General features: G+C 42.7%; 2 non-coding genes across 2 annotated transcripts; both read left to right on the top strand.

The window, feature by feature from the left end:
* The first annotated feature begins 9,433 nt into the window (after positions 1-9,433).
* TRNAE-CUC lies at positions 9,434-9,505 on the top strand. The gene has a single exon. It is a non-coding gene; the product is annotated as a tRNA-Glu (tRNA).
* Positions 9,506-9,875: 370 nt separating this feature from the next.
* TRNAV-CAC lies at positions 9,876-9,948 on the top strand. The gene has a single exon. It is a non-coding gene; the product is annotated as a tRNA-Val (tRNA).
* The last annotated feature ends 932 nt before the right edge of the window (positions 9,949-10,880 follow it).

The raw sequence follows: 10,880 nt of genomic DNA on the forward strand, positions 1-10,880 counted from the left end.
TTGGGGAGCAGCTTAATACATAGTTATTTATTTAACATTATTCACCATTGTATTCATTTACTTGGTTGCCTTACACGGCTAATTTAGTTTATACATTTAGTTGGCACGAGATTTCTACTTTTTTCAAGAGAATCTTGTTCCTTACAGTTTGAGAGTCCTTCAGGTGCTTTTTTTGCTAACTCCATGTGGGCTTTTTAATGTATTTTGCACCAAGGCGAGGCTTCCGTCCGTGTTAGAGAACCTTAGTGAACAAACAGCATTATGAAGGTCAAGTAACACACAGGGATCGAGGATAAAGTTGTGCCCCAATCATCTGTGCCACCTATTAGTGCTCATCAATGCCACCTATTAGTGCCCATCAATGCTGCCTATCAGTGCTCATCAATGCCACCTATCAGTGCTTCCTATCAGTGCCCAACAATTCCACCTACAAGTGTTACCTATCAGTGCTCATCAATTAGTGCTCATCAATGCTGCCCATCAGTGCCATACTGTATATCATTGCTCATCAATGCTGCTTATCAGCATCTATCAGTGCTCATTAATGCTGCCTATCAGCGTCCATCAGTGCCACCTATCAGTGCTCATCAATGCCACCTACACTCTAAAAAGTAATTCGAGAGACCTGTTACCACCACTTAATTAAATGCATATTTCCAAGGTAAAAATTCAAATTTATTGTTTTAAATAAACTTTTTACGTTGAAAACCTATTTTAATAAGTTGTGTTGATATTATAATGTTGGAAATTACAGCAACCTAATTTTGTGTGTTGTGTACAGTCCCATTTCTGCATTCATTGATGTAAAAGGAAATTTAAGTTGTGGTAACTTAATAAAATGGACTTGGTAACTCAATTTTGTTATATCTTGAGTTATTGCAAGTCTCCTCCCCCACCAACATAACGCAGAAAAAGCTGAGACATGTTGGAAGGAAGACCTGCTGCTGCACAGAAATATGAAAGACATTTTTAAAGGTGAAAATAATTTGCTTTACAAAGAAATTTGGAACTATTACTGTTTGTAATCCCTTATAGCCTATAGCTCGAGAACTAGGTGTTAAAAGGCAACACCAACTAACAAACTTTGTCCTAATATAGTGCTGGTTGTTTTTAGCCTTGTGAACATCATTGCCTCATGTCAGTGGGTAGCATTGATAGTGCGCCATTTGTAAAATCTGCTAAGCTTGAAAAAGTTTTTTTTTTTTTTGTGCCAGGGGAGTCAGTGTATTATAGATTTTAGCTTCTATGGCAAACTATATTCAAGACTTCATGGTTTGTTTAAAATATTTACTAAAGGCAAATCCACTTTACACTGAAGGTGCACTTGGAAGTGCAGTCACTGTAGATCTGAGGGGGACATGCAAGGAAAATAAAAACAGCATTTTCGCTTGCACATGATTGGATGATAAAATCAGCAGAGCTTCCCCTCATTTCAGATCTTTCAGATTTGCCTTTAGTAAATAAACCCCAATAGTCTGATTGTTTATTGTCTTCTTTCCTTGGAGACGGAGGGACTGTTTTCCTCTCTCCCCTCCAACCTATGGCCACTATTGTGGTATTCCTATTTGTCTGTTTTTCTTCTTTTTTTTCTTTTTTTTGGATGCTCTTTCCCCCTTATCAGCTCCCTCTTCCCTCTTCCTACTTGCCCTAAGGCCGCTTTCACACTGAGGCGCCGTCAGTAGTAAAGCGCCGCTATTTTTAGCGGTGCTATTCGGCCGCTAGCGGGGTGTTTTTAACAACCACTAGCGGGCAAAAAAGGGTTAAAACCGCCGGCAAAGTGCCGCTGCCGGTGGTGCTGCCCAATAATTTCAATGGGCAGGGGTGCTGTAGGAGCGGTGTATCCATGAGAATTTCCCACACCATGTTTAAAATGCACTGCAGCTGTGTTCTGCAGTGAGTGTCAATTTTAAGCTAATGACACCCCAAATGCAGATCACAAACGCAGTGTGTTTGCTCGCACTGGATCACGTGGTACAGAAGTACCATGTGATCCGGTTGCAATGAGTTTCCAATTGTAGATACACTGGCCCAGATTTACAGCGGAGATACGACGGAGTATCTCAGATACTCCGCCGTATCTCTCAGAGTATCTATGCGACTGATTCATAGAATCAGTTACGTATAGATATCCCTAAGATCCGACAGGTGTAATTGTTTTACACTGTCGGATCTTAGGATGCAATACCGCGGCCGCCGCTGGGGGGAGTTTGCGTCGTAAACCAGCGTCGTGTATGCAAATTAGGAGTTACGCCGATCCAGAACGGTTTTTCGCGTTCGCTACGTCGCCGCTAGTCTAGTTTCCTGTCATAAAGTTAGTCGTCGTTTTTGGTGCCTTAACTTTACACAGCAGTAAAGTTAAGGCACTGCTGTATAAAGTATGGCCGTCGTTCCCGCGTCGAAATGAAAAAATTCACGTCGTTTGCATAAGACGTCCGGGAATACGGAAGTACGCTACGCACGTCGCCGATCAAAAAAATTCCGTCACTTCACGCAAAGCACGGCGGGAAATTTAAAAGGGAGCATGCGCAGTAGGTCTGGCGCGGGAGCGCGCCTAATTTAAATGGCACACGCCCCTTTGAATTACGCGGGCTTACGCCGGAGGCCGCCGGCGTAGGTTTTCATTGCAAGTGCTTTGTGAATCAGGCACTTGCGATGAAAACTTGCGGCGGTGTAACGTATCTACGATACGTTACGCCGCCGCAGTTCTACGTGAATCTGGCTCACTACTTTTAGTGCAGTGCAAATTCAGCCCATCCAAAATGAATGAGCTGAAATCGCACTACACAGAACTGCATGTGAATCGCATGTGAACATACAGTGCATTCCTGTGCAATTTCCGGTGTGAGACGGTCCTAAGTTTATATTTGGCACTGTGGTTTTAGATATATTAGGATATATTATACATGGTACAAATCTTTATGTTTGAAACTTATTTTCTATTTTTGTTAACTTTACTATTTATGTTAAAAAACTCAACTGTTTTGTGTAATAAACTTAAGGCCCCTTTCACACTGGGGCGGTAAGTGCGTCCGCGGTAAAGTGCCGCTCCAATGTAAAAGCCCTTGGCCTTTCACACTGGAGACAAAGCTTTAGGGTCACTGGAGACACAGTTTAGGGTCGGTTTGCAGGCGCTATTTTAAGCGCAATAGCGCCTTCAAACCACTCCAGTGTGAAAGGGGTCTAATTGTTTAACAATTGTGTTGTTGAATGAATTCATTTGTGAAAGCTAGTATAAAAACAAAGCTAAACACTAATAGAGAAAATAAATTTGGACCAACTTGAGTTTAGCGGTTTATTAACCTAAAGAAAGTGTGCTCATAATTGTAGAAATTAAGTACATGTGACTTAAAAAAATGATTGTAGAAACTGGAAAAACTAATTGGAGCAACTTAATATTGTTGACTACTCAACTTAAAAACATGTGTTTATAATGCCAGTAATTAAGTGGATGGTAAATAAAAATGCATTTATATCTAGCAGAAAAGCTAATTACCTCAACACAATGTAGGTTGTTGCTTCCACTTAATTTTACCTGACATTGTCATAACTTAAAAAGCTTGATGCAAACTGTTGCGTTATTTTTTTTTGTTGAGCCAAGACATTATTTTTTAGAGTGTATCAGTATCTATCAGTGCCACGCTCATCGGTAATATCAGTGCCACGCTCATCAGTATCTATCAGTGCCATGCTCATCTGTGCTGCCTATCAGTGCTCATCAATGCTGGCTATCAGTGCTCATCAATACTGGCTATCAGTGCTTACAATGCTGCCTATGAGTTCTGACTATTAGTGTTCATCAGTGCCATTGGTGCAGCTTATGAGTTCTGCCTATCAGAGCTCATCAATACACATCAATGCCACCTATCGGTGCTCATCAATGCCACCTATCAGTGCTCATAAGTGCAGCCTATTAGTGCACATTAGTGTCTCCTATCAGTGCAGCCTATCAGTTCTCATCAATGCAGCCTATCAGTGCTCACCGGGGCAGCCCAACAGTGTCCATCAGTGCAGCCTATCAGTGCCCATCAGTGCCTCATATCAGTGCCCATTAGTGCCTCCTATCAGTGTCCATTATTGCCTCCTATCTGTGCCTATCTATGCAGCCCATGCCAATTTGAAGGGGGGATGCCTTGGTCATTTCTAGTAGAGGATTGCACCAGGCTGGGGGAGAGGCATTACCTCCCCCCAGTGCTTGCTGTCATGTGGCCTCAGGTGGGCAACCTGAGGGCCTGAACTGTTGACATGTGTCTCAGGTGGGAGACCTGGGGGCCTGAAATCTATGTGACTGACCCTGGTCCTACCATAGCTGACAGAGGGAGAGTCTACAGTGCTCCTGGTCTGGTATTATGGAGAGAAAAGGCTGCCGGTGGTGCTTCAGGAGCCTTGTGATTACAGAGACCCTAAGGAGCCTTAGACAACTAATCCCCCTCTTGTTCTCTAAGTCAGCTGAGGGTTAACACAAAGGGAACACTGGTTAGTGTTCTTAGAACTTTATCCAGAACTGTCCACTACTTTACTAAGGGACATCGCTTAGTTCTGCAATCAGTTTTCTGCTGCTGTGAAGACGTCTGTATCTGCTTTCTGCAAGGATTTCAGACAATTTCACTAGGTAAGGAAGTTAGAGTCCTCTGTGTGACTAGTTCTATTTGGAGTATCCTACTATATCCCTTCATTATCCGAGTTCTCCAATAAAACAACAAAACAAAAGCCCTAGACTGGTTATTGTAGACAACAAGCAGGTATGTGTGCATCTGGCTATGTGACTCTACCCTGTGCCAGGCTGCAGAGCAAAAGTGGGGAAAACCTGGGCAAAATACCAGCGGGTAGCGCTACAATTAGTTTTCCAGAGGATTTCAAAATAAAAAACAGATTTTTTAGGTACTGCTTACAATGTTTCCCAATGTTCCCTATAACATAGGACATATGAGGTCCATGTTTACAGATGTCATGTTATAATATAGTAATGATACTGCACACGGCATTATTTATCACTACCAAGAACCGCTCCCAGCATTAATTGTAAAAATGTCCTCCCTGAACATATTCAGGATTTTTCGATTGTGGAATTCACTCCAGCTAAATAGCTAGCCGTTCAACCTATACACTTTAATGGTTTCTTTTCCTCACATTGTCTACTATGACAAGTGAAAATATATGCAAGGGAAACCGAGCATGTGATTTGATGGCCATTCACACCAATTGTGGCGCTGAAATGTGCGTGTCTGAGTGTTATTCACTTCATGGAAATGCACTGCCCTGGTTGGATGCACACGGTGTTATTAATTGTTAATGGCACCCCAAATGCATCTAGAAAACTAGTGCATGTTGTGCACACCAAATTGCATGATATTACAGCACCATGTGGTTTGGTACAATGCAATTTTAAATGTTGTGCCTGGTGTGCTTTTTTTGCATGATCCTGGGCATACAGTGGGGCAAAAAAGTATTTAGTCAGCCAATTGTACAAGTTCACTCACTTAAAAAGATGAGAGAGGCCTGTAATTGTCATCATAGGTATACATCAACTATGAGAGACAAAATGTGGAAACAAATCCAGACAATCACATTATCTGATTTGGAAAGTATCCCACTCCTCCTAGTCCCAAACTCCTAACCCTAACCCTAATCCCACTCCTTCTAGTCCAAAACTCATAACCCTACCCCTATTCCCACTCCTAGTCCCAAGTCCCCAACCCTAACCCTAATCCCACTCCTCCTAGTCCCAAACCCCAACCGTAACCCTAATCCCACTCCTCCTAGTCCCAAACTCCTAACCCTACCCCTAGTCCCACTCCTCCTAGTCCAAAAACTCCTAACCATAATCCCACTCTTCCTAGTCCCAAACTCCTAACCCCAACCCTAATCCCACTCCTCCTAGTCCCAAACCCCCAACCTTACCCCTAATCCCATTCCTCCTAACCCTAACACTAATCCCACTCCTCCTAGTCTTAAACTCCTAACCCTACCCCTAATCCCACTCCTAGTCCCAAACTCCTAACCCTACCCCTAATCCCATTCCTATTCATCCCAAATTCCTAACCCTAACCCTAATCCCACTTCTCCTAGTCCCAAACTCCTAACCCTACCCCTAATCCCACTCCTATTAGTCTCAAACTCCTAGACCCAAATCCCCCAACCCTAACCCTAATCCCACTCCTATTCCAAAACTCCTAAACCTAACCCTAATCCCACTCCCCCAAACTCCTAGCCCTAACTCTATTCCCACTCCTAGTTCAAAACTCCTAACCCTACCCCTAATCCCACACCTACTAGTCCGAAACCCCCAACCCTTCCCCTAATCCCACTCCTCCTAGTCCCAAACTCCTAACCGTACCCCTAATCCCACTTCTCCTAGTCCCAAACCCCCAACCCTTACCCTAATCCCACCCCTCCTAGTCCCAAACTCCTAACCCTACCACTAATCCCACTCCTTTTAGTCCAAAATGCCAAACCCTACCCCTAATCCCACTCTTCCTAGTCCCAAACCCTACCCCTAATCCCACTCCTTCTAGTCCCAAACTCCTAACTCTTACCCTAATCCCACTCCTAGGTCAAAATTCCTAACCCTACCCCTCCTAGTCCCAAACCTGCTAACCCTACCCCTAATCCCACTCCTATTAGTCGCAAACCCCCAAACCTACCCCTAATCCCACTCCCCCAAACTCCTAACCCTAACTCTAATCCCACTCCTAGTCCGAAACTCCTAACCCTACCCCTAATCCCACTCCTACTAGTCTGAAACCCCCAACCCTTCCCCTAATCCCACTCCTCCTAGTCCCAAACTCCTAACTGTACCCCTAATCCCACACCTCCTTGTCCCAAACTCCTAACCCTACTCCTATTAGTCTCAAACCCCCAACCCTACCCCTAATCCCACCCCTCCTAGTCCCAAACTCCTAACCCTACCCCTAATCCCACTCCTCCTAGTGTTAAACTCCTAATCCAACTCCTTGTAGTGAGGAAGAGGAGCAGAACCACCAACAACAATAACAACAAAGTGAAAGTAACGAGACATGAGAATTTGAAAATGAAGATGGAGAAGATGCTACCCACAATATACCAGAGCCACCAAGAAAAAGGGGAAACTATGGAGCCAAAATCAAAACAAACAACAAAGTCTAGAATTCATCGACGTTGTTTAAAATTGAATTAGCGCCCAAAAAAATGAACACAGTGAAATGTTAACTTTCTTCAAAAGTTTGATTCCAAAAGTTGATATGGTGGATCTGGCCTTGCAATGCGATCTTCTTGTGGACATGATAAGACTGATACAAACATATCAGCAAAAAAACACCAACATGTCCTCAGGTGTACGCTCCCAGCCATTTGAAAATAACCAGCAATACCATGGAGGATATGGTAATCCAATCCCTGAAATGTCATATAGTCGTCTAATGTCATATCAGCCTGCATTTCGACCAAATATGATGCCGATGAACCCCCAATTTAATTACATATCACAGGCCGGTCAATCCGACATGCCCTCCAATTATCCTCCCACTCAACCTCCTCCTCCTTCTTCTTCTAGCCCTCGAGAGGAATCACACCTTCTCCCACCTTTTTACCAGGACATATAATTGGAAAAAACCTTTTAAAAAAAAGTTAATTGATTTAAGTTTTAATAACCGTTCCAGTGTGTTTATTGTTTTTGTAAATGTTGATTATTTAAGTGCCAAGTTTACATTGATAAAGTTTTTATCCATAGTTCAAATATATTTCCGATATAATATATTTTCAATTCATGTTATAGTGTGTTCATATTTCATTTTTTTTTAAATAATATATTGTTTATTAATATTTTAAATAGATGTTCAAAGTAATGATATATTTTTATGTTAAATCAGCTGTATGCCATAGACAATAAGGCATTTATTTTCAAATTAATAAAAAACTGCAAGAGGCCTTAAGCAGGTTTTTAAGATTTAGGATTTAAGATTAGGATTAGGGTTAGGGTTAGGAGTTTGGAACTAGGAGGAGTGGGATTAGGGGTAGGGTTGGGGGTTTGGGACAAATAGGAGTGGGATTAAGGTTAGGGATGGGGGTTTGGGACTAGGAGAAGTGGGATTAGGGTTAGGAGTTTGGGACCAGGAGAAGTGGGATTAGAGTTAGGGGTTTGGTACTAAGAGGGGTGGGATTAGGGTTAGGGTTAGGAGTTTGGCACTAGGAGGAGTGGGATTAGGGGTAGGGTTGGTGGTTTGGGACTGGGAGAAGTGGGATTAGGGTTAGGGGTTTGGGACGAGGAGTGGGATTAGGGTTAGGAGTTTGGGACTAGGAAGAGTGAGATTAGGGGTAGGGTTGGGGGTTTGGGATTAATGGGAGTGGGATTAGGGGTAGGGCTGGGAGTTTGGGACTTGGAGGAGTGGGATTAGGGTTAGGGTTAGGAGTTTGGGACTTATTGGAGTGGGATTAGGGGTAGGGTAAGGAGTTTGGGAGTAGGAGGAGTCGGATTAGGGGTAGGGTTGGGGGTTTGGGACGAGGAGTGGGATTAGGGTTAGGGTTGGGAGTTTGGGACTAGGAGTGGGATTAGGGTTGTGGGTTTGGGATGAATAGGAGTGGGATTATGGGTAGGGTTAGGAGTTTGGGACTGGGAGGAGTGGGATTAGGGTTAGGAGTTTGGGACTAGGAGTGGGATTAGGGTTAGGAGTTTAGGACTAATAGGAGTGGGATTAGGGGTAGGGTTAGGAGCTTGGGACTAGGAGGTGTGGGATTAGGATATTTTAAATAGATGTTCGAAGTAATGATACATTTTTATGTTAAATCAGTGGGGCTAGGGTTAGGAGTTTGGGACTAGGAGGAGTGGGATTAGGGGTAGGGTAATGGATTTGGGACTAATAGGAGTGGGATTAGGGTTAGGAGTTTGGGACTAATAGGAGTGGAATTAGGGGTAGGGTTAGGATCTTGGGACTAGGAGGAGTGGGATTAGGGTATTTTAAATAGATGTTCGAAGTAATGATACATTTTTATGTTAAATCAGTGGGGTTAGGGTTAGGAGTTTGGGACTAGGAGGAGTGGGATTATGGGTAGGGTTGAAGGTTTGGGAATAATAGGAGTGGAATAAGGGGTAGGGTTAAGAGTTTGGAATTAGGAGGAGTGGGATTAGGGTTAGGGTTAGGAGTTTGGCACTAGGAGGAGTGGAATTTGAGGTATGGTTAGGAGTTTGGGACTAGGAGTGGGATTAGGGTTAGGGGTTTGGGATTAGGAGGAGTGGGATTAGGGTTAGGAGTTTGGGACTAATAGGAGTGGAATTAGGGGTAGGGTTAGGAGTTTGGGACTAGGTGTCCCTGTCACTTATGGTTCGGTGGCAGTGCCCTGGCAAGATGACCAAGAGTTCCCTTAGATGTCAATGTTAAAATCCAGGAGCAATGCCGTATACATTTTGTATATTTAATTGTGTTGAGATTATTTAGATTATTTCTTGAGAATTTTGACAACTTCCCTGGTGGTCTAGTGGTTAGGATTCGGCGCTCTCACCGCCGCGGCCCGGGTTCGATTCCCGGTCAGGGAAAGTCTCTTTTATTATGTTGCCTATGTGAGCTGCACCTTCCTACGTCTATTGGAGTTTCATGTCCCGCTATTTTAGAAAGAGACTAACATTTTCTTTGATAGTTTTTACTGTTCAGGCAAGAAATTGCAATCAAGAGAAAAACCTGCTAGCGTATGAAATAATCTTAACAGATTTATTTATTTCCTGAAAACTATTTGTTTTACAATCAATCTAAATTGCAACAGTAAACAAATAATAGAACATTTAGCTACTTATAGGTTAATAATTGATTGAGAAGAGAAAAGGATAAGTACCCACGGAACATATTAATGCTGTAGACACAGTTTAGTATAAAGAGTTCCTGACTGTCCTCTGAGCACTTCCTATGTGAGTTTCCGTAGTGTAGTGGTTATCACGTTCGCCTCACACGCGAAAGGTCCCCGGTTCGAAACCGGGCGGAAACAGTTTTTTTTTCTTATCCTTGTACATTATTTTTCTGTAGCAACACCCTTTTATTATTCCTTGTTTATTTCAAATTACCCTTTTATTATTGCTTGTTTATTTTAGACATAGGATTAACATATTACAGTACAGAGGGAAGAACTTTAAAAAAAGAATTACATGATAAGTTTTTTCACATAGACTTATGAAAAAGATCAGATTGGTGAAAATTATTACTATGTAAGATAATTATAAAAAAAAATGCATAACAATGTGACCAGTGAAAGTGCATGTACATTCGTTCTGTGTGAATTGAAAAAATCAATTATGATTAACCACTTTTTTTATTAAAATCTACATTTCAATCAAACAATTATATTTTTTCTGAAAGCAGGAAAAAATGGTTGCAGATGAAATGTTTTATGTTGCTTGATATTTGCGCAAACGCAGATTTTTAGGAGGAAATGCATAAAAACCACCAAACACAAAAGCATAAGGGCGGCGGATTCAAATTTCTTGGAGGGGGTGTGTTGTATGGTAATGAGGCTTGACCTCAAGTTTTTGACGTTTTTTAAACACTGCGCATGCGCCGGGCGACTACATTTTCCAGTGTGCATTGCGGTTACGTACGCCGCACGGGCCTATTGATTTAGACGTGGACGTAAACAACGTAAATCCCGATTCGCGGACGACATACGCACACGACGTTAAAAATTCGAACCTCACGGCTGGAACGGCGGCCATACTTTAACATTGTTATTCCACCTAATAGGTGGAATAACTTTAGGCCTCCTAAGGCCTTATGGAAATGGCGTAAATCGACTGCGGCGGCCGGGCGTACGTTCGGGAATCGGCGTAACAACTCATTTACATAATCTACGCCGACCGCAATGGAAGCGCCACCTAGCGGCCATCCGAAAAATTGCAATCTAAGATAGGACGGGGCAAGCCGTCC

The sequence above is a fragment of the Rana temporaria genome, chromosome 3, assembly GCF_905171775.1.
Source record: "Rana temporaria chromosome 3, aRanTem1.1, whole genome shotgun sequence".
In the NCBI taxonomy this organism is placed as follows: domain Eukaryota; kingdom Metazoa; phylum Chordata; class Amphibia; order Anura; family Ranidae; genus Rana; species Rana temporaria.